This window comes from Macaca mulatta, chromosome 2 (genome assembly GCF_049350105.2).
Source record: "Macaca mulatta isolate MMU2019108-1 chromosome 2, T2T-MMU8v2.0, whole genome shotgun sequence".
NCBI classification, from domain to species: Eukaryota; Metazoa; Chordata; class Mammalia; order Primates; family Cercopithecidae; genus Macaca; species Macaca mulatta.
Genome location: NC_133407.1, coordinates 1,878,677 through 1,892,739, shown reverse-complemented (window position 1 = coordinate 1,892,739; position 14,063 = coordinate 1,878,677). Strand labels below are relative to the sequence as shown.

The 14,063-nt window shown below is 43.7% G+C and overlaps 1 non-coding gene across 1 annotated transcript; it reads left to right on the top strand.

The window, feature by feature from the left end:
* The first annotated feature begins 11,437 nt into the window (after positions 1 to 11,437).
* On the top strand, positions 11,438 to 11,542 carry LOC114676503 (U6 spliceosomal RNA). The gene has a single exon (XR_003727574.2). It is a non-coding gene; the product is annotated as a U6 spliceosomal RNA (small nuclear RNA).
* The last annotated feature ends 2,521 nt before the right edge of the window (positions 11,543 to 14,063 follow it).

Genomic DNA, 14,063 nt, shown 5'->3' with positions numbered 1-14,063 from the left:
CTGTCGGGCTCTGTTTCATTCTCTTTACCTTCTAGCTTCTCTTGATAGAACAGCTGGGAGAACTGACAACATGTTCATCAGTGAGAGGGTGTAGTTCTTTCTGACATGTTCAGCACGTGCATATTCATTGATGAGAAACCAAAGTGACTTTTTCAACTTGGGTTACTGCGGGATGATTAAGTAGAGAGAAAGTGATTTAAAAGACAGCATGGTACTTTCACCCAGCTTAACATGCAGCTGGGTTGTCTACAATACAAGATGTGGTGGGCTTTGTTTTATTTTATTTTGAGGCAGGAGTGTAATTATCTCAGGGTTGATATAGAGGCCCATGGGAATAGTTACGGATTGTGCACGAGAAGAGTCCATAAGGAGTATTGCCTTGCTCAAGAGTTCAATCCACTGACAGAGTAGGCGTCTTCCAGCTTGCCTTATTTCCTCTGCAAGTTTCCTTGCTCTTTAGGGCAGAGGTTTTATTGAATAGATTAAATGAGGTCAGTAAGGTTAGTTAAAAATAGTCATTCTTTGTGGGTGTTGGACACAGCTGAAAGAGAGTGTTAAAAAAAAAAAGCTAGAGAGGAAAAGAACAAGAAAGATAGACTTCGAGAGTGGTAAGAGAAAAATACAGGGAGATGGAATGGAAACTACTGGGAAGGCCAGGCCATGGTGGCTCACGCCTGTAATCCCAGCACTTTGGGAGGCCGAGGTGGGCAGATCACCTGAGGTCAGGAGTTCGAGACCAGCCTGACCAACATGCAGAAACCCCATCTCTACTAAAAATACAAAAATTACCCGGGTGTGATGACAGGCACCTGTAATCCCAGCTACTCAGAGGCTGAGGCAGGAGAATGGCTCGAACCTGGGAGGCAGAGATTGTGGTGAGCCAAGATTGTGCCACTGCACTCCAGCCTGGGCAACAGAGTGACACTCCATCTCAAATTTAAAAAAGAAGAAGAAGAAGAAGAAGAAGAATAGTGGGAAAAAAGTGAGAGGAATACTTTTTTGAATTTGATATCGGAAGGAACTGGAGAAGAGAATGAACAGTGCCAAATGAGAAAAGAACAGGAAACTTAATACTGAGTAACTGGCATGCGCTAGGTACTTTTATGTACATTTTCTTCTTCAGTCTCCCTAAGAATTGTACGAAATATATATTTTCTTCCCATGTTAAGAAAACAGGTATAGAGAACTTATTCAGGATGTCACAGCTAGTGAGTGGCAAATCAGAATTGGAATCCAGAGTCCATACTGTTTCAACGTCCATGCTGTGTTCTCCGACAGCAAGAGAATCAAGCCACCCAAATGGTTATCTTCTCATTGTTGGGCTTTGTAAATTAGCATTTAGTTTTGTTCCCATAAATATAGAGGAAGTAGTTGGGTTAAAGTTTTGGGATTTGCACTATGCCTATAAATGTTTATTTGTGCCATTATTTTGAGAGGCTGATTATTGCTTTTTTAAAATGATGCACTGGTGAAGATGTGAAAGGAAAATTGCTATGTGGCATTATTTGCCAAGAATAAATGAAAAGGGTAAAAAAAGAATTTTTTCTTTTTTTAAACATTTTTCAGAAAAGACACAATTATCTTTTTTTTTTTTTTTTTTTTTTAAATATAGGTGAGCGCCACCACGCCTGGCTAATTTTTGTATTTTTAGTAGAGACAGGGTTTCACCATGTTGGCCAGGATGGTCTTGATCTCTTGACCTTGTGATCCGCCCGCCTCGGCCTCCCAAAGTGCTGGGATTACAGGCATGAGCCACCACTCCCAGCCTACAATTCTGTTTTGTGTGTCCCATCCATACCAGATTATTGAACCCTCGGTGTGTATGTTTTTAAATCTTGTATATAATTCTTCCTTGACTTAGACATCAACAACTAGCTATTGAGTTCTTTATAGAAGTTGGAAATATTTTGAAATCTGAGATCTAATTCCTGGCCAGATGTGGTGGCTCACGCCTGTAATCCCAGGGAGGCCAAGGTGGGGGAATCACCTGAGGTTGGGAGTTTGAGATCAGCCTGGCCAACATGGTGAAACCCTGTCTCTACTAAAAAATATAAAAATTAGCTAGGCATGGTGGCTCATGTCTGTAATCCCAGCTGCTGGGGAGGCTGAGGCATGAGAGTCTCTTGAACCCGGGAGGCGGAGGTTGCAGTGAGCCGAGATCACACCCCTGCACTCTGGCCTGGGTGAGGGAGCGAGACTCTGTCTCAAAAAATAATAAATGAGATCTGATTCCTGCCTGTTTTATCCAGTTAGGGAGACACACTACACATGAAATAACTGGAGAGCATGTAAATGTTTACCTATTCAAGCTTAGGAAAAGGGAAGAGTATGTTTTAGTCAGCAAAGTCTTAAGCAAGACTGAAAAGTGGCAAGCACTGTAGCTCAGATTTTCTTTTGACTCACCTATTTCTTTAGCTCCACCTTTCGTAACTTTAGATTTAGGGCATGAAGTTCTGCCAGTAAGGCATAACCAGTACCCAAGTAAGAAAGGATTACTGATCCCCCGGAGTAAACGTTTCTAGCTAGCAGGGATCTCACTTGTACGCTTCGGAAAAATGCCAGAGGGAGCCACTAGCAACTGAAAAATGAGGAAGATTTAATTTCTCTACAGGTACAAATCAAATGCGCAGCATAGTACATATTATATGCAGAAAGGGCACTAGGGGTGTAAGTGTACTTGGGTAACAGCTCTGCTAGTTGTTACTTCACACTTCTCTTTCTTCTTAATCTCGGGTTTCTCATCTGAAAAATGAGAGAATTGGACTAGATTAATAGTGCTCAGCCTTTTCTAGACCAGCAAATTAGATTATCTCTGAAGTCCTTTTTCCACTCCAAAATTTTACGCTTCCAGTCTCTGCCCTTTATTGCATATTATCTCTAGGCTAATTAAAAGTGTGCTGGTTAATCATTTTCTTTTTTTGTGTGTGTTCAGGTATCATTTGACCAGTAACTTGCTCCTAATCTTACTGTGATGACTGAAACCTCCAAAGAGGAGAGTATAATAGTTACAGGTCTAGTAATAATCTTTTGAACAATTCATTATTTTTTAAAACTTAATGCCGTGTGCCTAATCAGTATTGAGTATGACCAAAATGTAAATGAGAACCAAATATGTCACTAACACTGGCACTAAATTTTATTTTTACTTGTGTACTTAAAGTACTTTACTGGCCTATTGGGAAGTTGGTTTGTATAAGTTGTAAGATTCACTCCTGGTTTTGGCAGAAGCAACTTTTTAAAGATACAATTAGGCTGACTTTTAAAAACGTTTTTTATCCCATAGAATGTATCTTTATTATGTGATTCTTACCCTCTCTCTGCCTTTTTTGACCATCATTTAACTACTCAGTAGTAAATCATGGGGTGCAGGCTGATGAATTAGTAGTCTTGTGTAAAACTAAAATGTAATGAGCATAGGAAGAACCAGCTCTTCTGGTGAACATGGCAGTTTTCCGGTACTACCAGCCTTGATGAATAGGCTGAAGACAGCTGTGTACTATGGACATTCGACTTCACTGGATTGCCTTGCTTAGCATTTCAGTTATTGTCTTGCCATGAAACGTGGTGTTGCACAGTACACATTTTAGAATAGTGGCAAGAATGTTCTTTAGAACTGCAAATAACCCAACAGTGTACCATGCCAGTATATCGGTTTCTCCTGTTATATAGAGATTTGGTATTTCAGTGATGGTTATTTTGGTTTTTGACTCACCTGTGTGTCAGTCCTGCTACAGAGACAGTATAGAATCAAGAATTTCTTGACGTCTTTTTAAAAATAGAGATTATAATGTCCTTGGTGGTTTTCCTGTGAAGTGAACTTACATGGCTGGATTATTGAATGTGACAGTGAGACTCTTAATTAGAAAGTCTTGTAATCCTGCTTTCTAGTTTCCTTCTCCACCATTCACTTTTAACATTCATTCTCTGAAAATAGCTATGATTTTTAATGTAATTGACTATGTTTAAGAAATTCCATGTCAAAGTCTTAATATGTAACAATCTTCATTTTTTATAAAATTGAAGGAAATTTTTGAGGCAAACTTACTTTTATAGCTCATTTTTTCTCTTAACTAAGGAGAATTCTCTGGTTTCAAATGGAGAGTGGCTAGCTCTGTGATGCCCACTCTCTTTGTGGCCTACCAGGTACTGTTTTGTTGCTTAAATTGCAGATATTCTTATAAATGTGATGATTTTTGGCACAGGCCTTTCTTTGCCATATTGATTTCAAAATAGAGTTGGGTAATCCAATTTGAATTACTTTAATAAACATAATTTAGCATTTCTGTAATGAGAAAGTATTTTCAAAAGATAACCAGATTTACTTCTAGGATTAGAGATGGCAAATACCAGTGATAGTATTTTTCCCAAGAACCATCACATGTTAATCTATAAATATGAGAAGTTGTAGATATTGTCGTACTTAATTCTTTGGCAACAAACAGCAAGTTTTTATTGTTTGTTTAATTGTATTTCCTCTAGAGATCACAATACTCTGGGTATTTTATATCCCTTCTAAAGGTCATTTGGATTTTCAAATGGGAAGAATAGTCAAGCTAAGCTGGACTAAACCTAAGTAATATTTTATCTCATCAAAAGAAGTTATTAATCCAACTGGGTTAGCATGAGTCATTCATTTTTTAGACATGGTAAATGGGAAACATTTCAAATCGTTAGATAAATTCTGACCTGGAATCGAATTCTCCCTTTCTTAAAATCTTTTTAATTTGCTTTTTTCATAGGCTCAGTATGGAACTCTTAACTGATAAGGGAGAGATTCTTGATCTGGAACCATTCCCTGCCATTCTGCTTTTTTCTCTCTGTCAATCAAGGTAGCTGGCTCCATAGTACCTGTCACCAGGGTCCATTTCAGGTTGATGACATTAGACCATTTACACTCAGTTGGATACTTCCCTGTTTTCAGCAACATGATTTTACAGGATGCTTTTCTCAAAGCTTTGCATTCTTAATGGAAATATCAAATGGTGTAATTCCAAATATAAATATGTTTATGACACTAATCATATGCTTTTAATGATAACTTTTTGATAACTTACTGCCCTGTAAAGTTAAACCTTACACGGAGTGACTGTTGCCATCAGAAAATCCCTTTTTACCTGCTAATGAGAATGAAAGTAGTATGTGACCTCCACTTTCAGTGAATGAGTAGCAAGCTTCTCAGAGGGGCTGCTTATCTTACCCGTCTGGGGTCTTGGCACTTGTACTTTCCTGGGTTTGTCCCTCCAGCTGGAAAGGCTGTTGAAAACACTTGCCAGGAAACAGTAAAGCTGTGAGAGAACCTTCTAGTCTTAGGTAGAGAGAAATGAGTACCAGTTGATGCTAACGTGATACTTAGACTTTGAGGGGCTTCCATCCAAGCTTTGGCATGAATCTGTTAGACACAGTTTTCTTCACTTCTCTGATAATCTTTTTTTCCAGAATGGCTTTTTGTTGTTGTTGTTATTAACAAATTGTAAACATCGGTGTTTTTTTGTTTTGTTTGCCCTTTCGGAAAGTCCTTCTTCGAGTAGGTATTGATGGTTCCATGGAAACTCTCAGCAGTGTCTGTGTAGGCTCTGTGCATGCTTTGTATGAGTTCAGTTTGAACAATGCATTTGGAATCACCTGGGATGTCCAATTCTGGCATGTCTTCATTGATTGTGTTTTTAAACATGTCTCATGTCATTTTCCAAACCTCACTTTACATCTTACTCAGAGAAGTTAATCAAGGAATGAAATTTCTGGGGGGATAGGGATGAGGGTGGGTTGGGGACTTGAGTGAAGTCAACTTGGGGTATTTGCTTTAAAGTGTTTTCTAAAGCAGTTCCTAACAGTATTTAGAGATTCCCTGGGATGTTTGTGTGCTCAGCTTATTCTGGACAAAGTGTGTGGGCGGGGGGGTCTTACTGAGATTTGCATTCTTAGTGCAGGACAGGCTCTAAATTTCATCTGTGCTCTAGATTTGTGATTGAATCCAAGAAGATAACAAGGACAGTGCTCCTATTGTAACGTTTCTGGCAAGTGCTCCCTAAAATGCACATCGAATTGTGTTTTCTGGACCTTTTCTCCCATGGTGCTAGGAGATAGCATTGATTTCTGCAGCTCTTCTCAGTGCTGGGAAGAAGTCTTTGGGATTATTGAGCAAGGGGCAGCCGGACCATCCACTAAATTTGTTTGTTCAAGACACATTAGAGACCCTCCTGTATATCTAGTAAGTCATAATAAAGGTGCTCGGGAAAGCCTTAAATTTGAAGACACATGGAGGCGGTAGAAAATTAACCTTGTAAGAGGAGAAGAACATGCCGTTAGGTAAAGCAGAGCTGTAACTGCTGGCTAAGACTCAATGGAACTTCCACTTGCTCTAAAACCAGGGAAATCTTAGATAACTGGGTGTGATCTATCTATAGATCTACATAGTCTATGGGTAAATAATTTCCAAAAGGAGGATCTTGCTGTCCGTTGGTGATCCTCTGGTTTGGGCTGTACCAAATTGTGAATATTCTTGCTGTGTTGTACCCAGTTGCTTTATATGAATACTGCAACTTGAAACGGGGAGGGTGGGGGGGACAACGGGGTGGGGGAGGGAGGGGAGTGGGACGATAAGTCTTCTGAAGACATCAGCTCACTGTGCTGAGAGAGGGACCAAACTCAAGGAAACCTCTGATCTATACATTCAACTGCTGCATTTTTTTATAAATACATGTAAATGTCCTGTTGTAATATTTGATCTTGGAAATAAAAACAAAAACTTTTCAGTATTAGTTTTTTTGTGGTGTTGTTTTTGCAAGATAAGACTCTCTGGATATTACTTTCAGTAATACAATTTAGATTCCAAAAGCTTGCCCCCCCACCCCCCATGTTCTCATTTAGGTCAGCTCCTGTTGATTCACAAAGGTTACTTTGTAGTCCACTTGTCAGCCTAATGCTTGCTAGCCTTTTTTCTGCTCTTCCTGGTATTTCACACATTTATGGTAAACACTCTGTAAATGTTAGTCCAGTTGTTACAGAAACATTGGGTAAGCTAGCCTTGTTAGGTAAGTATGATTCTGTGTTGGACATACTTGGGCAATTCAAGTGTCTAATTTTTCAGACCAGTGGTAATTACTAATAGTTAATTAAGGACTTAGCTTAAACAAGTGAAGGAAAGATAATTAATGGACAAAAAGACAGGAGTTATGATTATATGGTATAATAGAAAGTATATGGTATTGCTGCTGGCTGCAGTGGCTCATGCCTGTAATCCCAGCACATTGCAAGGCTGAGACGGGTGGATCACCTGAGGTCAGGAGTTCGAGACCAGCCTGGCCAACGTGGTGAAACCCTGTCTCTACTAAAAATACAAAAATTAGCTGCGCATGGTAGCACATGCCTGTAATCCCAGCTACTCGGGACGCTGAAGCAGGAGAATCGCTTGAACCTAGGAGGCAGAGGTTGCCGTGAGCCAAGATCATGCCACTGCACTCCAGCCTGGGCGACAAGAGCGAAACTCTGTCTCAAAAAAAACAAAAAACAGGCGTGGTTGTGGTGCCTCTAATCCCAGCTACTCGGGAGGCTGAAGCAGGAGAATTGCTTGAACCTGGGAAGTGGAGGTTGCAGTGAGCTGAGATAGCATTCAGCCTGGGTGACAGAGACTCCATCTCAAAAAAAAACCCAAAAAAAAACTGGGATTGCTGCTTGGCTCACAGTTCTGCAGTGATGGGTTGTGGAAGCATTTCTCATCCCAGTGCTTCCGATTGCCAAATAACAGGGGTGTATGTGACGGGGAAAATAACAGGGATGTGTGTGACGGGGAAAATAACAACAGGGATGTGTGCGACGGGGAAAATAACAGGGATGTGTGTGACGGGGCCAAACAGATCCATCCTGGGCCCTCAAGAAACTGACTTTCTAGCTGGGAGCACGGATGATAAACATACGTGGAAAAACAGATTTGATTCTAATAGAATTTTAAAAATATACAGAAAAGGAGCCAATAGAGAATTCTTTATTTTTTTTTTTTAATTTTGAGACAGAGTCTCACTCTGTCGCGCAGGCTGGAGTGCAGTGGCGCAATCTCAGCTCACGGCAAGTTCCGCCTCCCGGGTTCAAGCGATTCTCCTGACTCAGCCTCCCGAGTAGCTGGGACTACAGATGCCTACCACCTTACCTGGCTAATCTTTGTGTTTTTAGTAGAGATGGGGTTTCACCGTGTTGGCCAGGCTGGTCTCGAACTCCTGACCTCAAGTGGTTCACCTGCCTTGGCCTCCCAAAGTGCTGGGATGACAGGTGTGAGCCACCGCACCTGACCTGGTGTTTCTTCTCACTGCCTGCGCCTCCTTGATTGGGTCTTTATGGTGGTGATCCCCAGGACCTGGCCCTCTAACTCTCCCTCAGTGATCTCATTCTCATAGTACCAACCACCGTGTATAAAGCCAATGAGTTATCAGATCTCTAACTCCAGCCCGTCTCTCCTCCAAGCTTCAGACTCACATGTCCGACTTTTTACACGACACCTACAGTTGGAAGTGTCACTCTTACATCTAAAATGACGCCTCCCCACCCAGACCTGCAATGACACCACTACCTACGAACCTGCCAGAAACTTAAGTCTTTTTCTTTTGCTTATTCCCCCATATCCAGCCCAACAGCAAGTCCTTTAACTTCTACCTCCAAAATGCATAAAATATAACCCTGCTTTTCAGTCTATTGCCATTACTGTGGTCCAAGTGACCTGCTTTTTTTCTTGACCACTGCAATAGTCTCCGCTCTTACTCTCTTCCGACCCGTTCTCCACATATTGGCTTCTCATTCCACTCAGAATGTCCAAGCTCCTTGCTTCGTGCCACCCCTTTTGCCCCCTGCCTGCCAGCTGACTGGCTTTCTCTCAAACCCCGACATCAAACAGCTTCCTGCTGCGCAGCCGAGGTGCTTCGTCTGCTTGAGTTCTCCTCGTCTTAGCATGTCACTTTCTTTTATCCTTCAGGTCTCAGCCTACAAGTAAACTCCCCAACAAGTTATTTAAAGGAGAATTCTCAGCCGGGCGCAGTGGCTCACGCCTGTAATCCCAGCACTTTGGGAGGCTGAGGTCGGGGGCTCACCTGAGGTCAGGAGTTCTAGACCAGCCTGGCAAACAGTGTGAAACCCCATCTCTACTAAAAACACAAAAATTAGCCAAGTGTGGTGGCGCGTGCCTGTAAGTACAGCTACTCTGGAGGCTGAGGCAGGAGAATTGCTTGAACCCGGGAGGTGGAGGTTGCAGTGAGCCAAGGTCACACCACTGCACTCCACACCCCAGCCTGAGGGACAAGAGCAAAACTCTGTCTTGGAAACAAAACAAACACCAGAGTGGGGCGCCAAGGGAGCCAAGAGTGAGAATGTTCAAGAAGGATCCTGTGGCCAACTGTGTCTAGAGTCAAGAGGACAGTGAAGTGTTCATCAGAGACACGAAATTACTGGAGACCAAGAACAGTTTCAGTGCAGTGTTGGAGGCAGAAATCTAGTTTGAGTGGGTAGAAGTTTACAATATGTGTATACTAATGAGAAAACCCTAACTTCCTCTTCAGTGGTCTGGTATAAATGGCAGCCCTTTCAACATATCTTCCCCTTTTTCCTCCCTCCAATTAAAGGAATGTGCTCTCTTGTCAGCTTTCAGTTGAGTTTGGAGTCCACCCACAGGAGGCTGATTAGTCCTGTCACTCTTATCTGGCGAACTCTAGAAAACAGCTGGCCTAGTTGTCTTGCTGTTTCATCTTCTCTCTTTTTCTTCTGCCAGTGAATTCTATTTTATCAGCTTCCTCAATTTCTTGCTCAAATCCCACCTCCAGATCCCACAATATACCCCAGAATGGAACATCTGTCTAGCCTGTTCTGCCGAGTCTTTTTTTTTTTTGAGACACAGTCTCTCTCTGTCGCTGAGACTGGAGTGCAGTGGCGCGATCTCGGCTCACTGCAACCTCCACATCTGGTACTCAAGCAATCCTCCCACCTCAGCCTCCCCAGTAGCTGGGACTACAGGTGTGCACACCACGCCCCGCTAATTTGTGTATCTTTAGTAAAGACAGGATTTCACCATGTTGGTCATGCTGGTCTCAAATTTCTGGCCTTGAAACCGCCTTTGCAAAATGATGACAGTGAAAGAGATTCAACTGAACCGACTCCATCTTGCGTCTCACCTCCAAGCTGTCCTCCTTCATTCCTGGGCATAGGCTGAACTAACTTTGGGAGAAACTGAGTTTGTAATTTATACTTTAAGCAAAGACAGTAACAGCCCTTTCCCAAAGCAGCCCTCCTCCTTGCCTGGGGACTAGACTAACATTAGCCACAGGATTCGAAATTCTGGTTTAGGAGCCATGCAGCTGGAGGACACGATTCTGAACCTCCCTACACGGCTCCTAAGATCAGAGCTCGAGATATTCTGCAGACGCTGCACCTGATGGATCAGCTGGCACCACCCGGATCGATAACCTGGCTGGTCCGATCTCGTGACCCCGACCCAGGAACTGAGTCCGCAGGAAGACAGCTCTGAATCCCCGGGATTTCATCCCTGACCAGTGAGCACCCCGGTCCCTGGCTTCCCCACCCAGCAAGTTTTCCTTAAAACCTGCTCCTCCAATGCTCAGGGAGACGGATCTGAGTGATAAGAAACTCCGGCCTCCCGCACAGCCGCCTCGGCCTGAGTGACTGTTTCTCTATTGCGGTTCCCCTGTCGTGAAGAACCGGCTCCGTCCGGGCCGCGGGTAAGGGGGGCCTCGGGCGGCCACAGCCTCGAGTGCTCCCCGGCCTCCGAAGTGCTGGGACTCCCGGTGTGGGCCGCGGCGCCCCCCAAACGGTTCAGCCTCGGGAAGCCTTTTGCGGCACGACTGGTCTCCGGGCCCCGGCCCGCCGCTCACGGTGTCCTCAGACTCCCGTCCGCGCCCCCCGGGCACCCGGCAGAGCCGCCGCGGGCAGCCGCCTGCAGCCTCACTCCGCACCGGGCACCGTCCGCCAAAAGGATGCTCCGTTCTTCCGAGGCAGCGAGAGGCTCCCCACGGGGAAGTGAAGACACAGACCCCACGCGGGCCGCAGGCGGCCTGTTCATCTCACGTGCCTGGTTTCTTCAAGAAGTGTCTTGTTCGGCCGGGCGCGGTGGCTCACGCCTGCAATCCCAGCACTTTGGGAGGCCGAGACGGGCGGATCACGAGGTCAGGAGATCGAGACCATCCTGGCTAACACGGTGAAACCCCGTCTCTACTAAAAAATACAAAAAACTAGCCGGGCGAGGTGGCGGGCGCCTGTAGTCCCAGCTACTCGGGAGGCTGAGGCAGGAGAATGGCGTGAACCCGGGAGGCGGAGCTTGCAGTGAGCTGAGATCCGGCCACTCACTCCAGCCTGGGCCACAGAGCTAGACTCCATCTGAAAAAAAAAAAAAGAAAGAAATTCTTATATAGAAAGCAACTCACAAACAGTTTAGAAGACTTAAACTGTGCTCACTTTGGCAACACATATACTAAAATTGGGACAACACAGAAGTTTAACATGGTTCCTGTGCAAGGATGACACGAAAATTAATGAAGGGTTTCAATTTTATTTTAAAAAATTAACCTGTGATAGTCAGTTATAATGATCCCTTCTCATATATGTGCATCAGGGGTTTTCTCAGTAATTGTTTTCATCACTGGAAGTAAAATCTGCATGCAGACACTGTGTGTGTTACTTTACGCATTTGCATGAATGAATTCATTCATCAAGTGATTCTGGAGCTCCTGCCATGTTCCAAGCTCTGTGTGAACATACAGAGCTCGGAACATACAGAGTTAGCCGCTGCCTGCAAGGGCCTCACAGCCATGAAGTGAGAAGTGAGTCACACTCCGGTGGGACGTGGGCAAAGATTTCCTAAACGGACACTAGAAGTATTGACCATAAAAGAAGATAGATGAATGGAACTGAATTAAAATCAGTATTTTCTCTTCATGAAGAGACATAATTAAGGCCGGGCGTGGTGGCTCATACCTGTAATCCCAGCACTTTGGGAGGCTCAGGTGGGTGGATCACGAGGTCAGCAGATCAAGACCAGCCTGGCCAACATGGTGAAACCCCGTCTCTACTAAAAATACAAAACTTAGCTGAGTGTGGCAGCCCATGCCTGTAATCCCAGCTACTCGGCAGGCTGAGGCAGGAGAATCGCTTGAACCTGGGAGATGGAGGTTGCAGTGAGCCAAGATCGTGGCACTGCACTCTAGCCTGATGGCAGAGCTAGACTGTCTCAAAAATTAAAAAAAAAAAAAAAAAAAAAAAAAAAGACATAATAAAGAGAGTAAAAAGTCAAACCACAAACTGGGGGAAAACATTCACAATAAGTTTACCTGATAAAGGTCTCATACCTAGAATTATAACGAACTAGAAAATAGTAAGAAAAAAAGATAACCAAAAATGGGCAAAAACCATGGACAGGAACTTCTCAAAGAGGATCTTCAAATGGCTAATACATATATGAAAAGGTGCTTACTCATCAAGAAGATGCAAATTCAAACACAAGGAGATTACATTAAACACCCACCACAATGCCTAAAATTAAAAATGTTTGCAAGAATGTGTAGAAATGGAAACTGCCACACACTGCTGGTGGACATGTAAATTAGTAGGAGTACTTTGGGAATCTGTGTGGCAATATCTGCCAAAATTAAATATTCACCTGCCCTATGATAGCAATGCTATTCCTAAGTATATTCTCTGAAAAATTAGTGCATAGTTCTGTCAAAAGACATGTAGAATAATATTCATAGCAGCATTATTTATAACAGGCAAAAGTTGAAAATATAAATGTCCATCAAGAGTAGAAAAAGTTGTAATATCCAATGAAATAATACTCAGCAATAAAAGAATAAATTACATGATGGATGAATCTTGCATATAGAATATTGAGTAAAGAAAGCCACACACAAAAGCCACACTGGGCCAGGCGCAGTGACACACACCTGTAATCTAGCACTTTGGGAGGCCAAGGCAGGAGGATCACTTGGGCCCAGGAGTTCGAGACCAGACTGGGCTACACGGTGAGACCCCATCTCTACAAGAAATAAAAAAATCAGCTGGCGTGGTGATGCTTGCCTGTGGTCCCAGCTACTCGGGAGGCTGACGTGGGAGGATCACTTGAGCCTGGGAGGGCAAGGCTGCAGTGAGCCATGATTGTGCCACTGCACTCCCGCCTGGATGACACAGCAAAATCCTGTTTGTTTTTTTTTTTAAAAAAGGAAACTGATTGAATTTATGTGAAATTCAAGAACAACTGAAACCTAACCAATTATTGTAAGAGCCAAAATGAAAGTTAACACAGGGGACAAGGGATATGAATGACAGGAGACACAATTAAGCCTGTGGGGATTTGGAATGTCCTGTATCTTGATTTGTGTGCTGGTTCACCTGGGTGTACATGTAAAAATTCATCAGATTTTATCATTAAGATTTATGCACTTTAGGCCGGGCACTGTGGCTCACACCTGTAATCCCAGCACTTTGGGAGGCCAAGGCAGGTAGATCACCTGAGGTCTGGAGTTCGAGACCAGCCTGACCAACATGGAGAAACGCTGTCTCTACCTAAAATGCAAAATTAGCCAGGCGTGGTGGCGCATGCCTATAATCCCAGCTACTTGGGAGGCTGAGGCATGCGAATTGCTTGAAGCAGGGAAGCAGAGGTTGCGGTGAGGTGAGATTGTGCCACTGCACTCCAGCCTGGGAACAAGAGCGAAACTCCCTCTCAAAAAAAAAAAAAAGAAAAGATTTCTGCACTTTTACTGTATACATGCATTATAATATCTAGATGTTTAAAACACAATGGGAGCATAGAGAAAGAAGTATCTAACTCAGAGTAAAGAAATCCTGGCAGGCCGGGCGCGGTGTCTCAAGCCTGTAATCCCAGCACTTTGGGAGGCCGAGATAGGTGGATCACGAGGTCAGGAGATCGAGACCATCTTGGCTAACACGGTGAAACCCCGTCTCTACTAAAAAATACAAAAAAACTAGCCGGGCGAGGTGGCGGCGCCTGTAGTCCCAGCTACTCGGGAGGCTGAGGCAGGAGAATAGCATAAACCTGGGAGGTGGAGCTTGCAGTG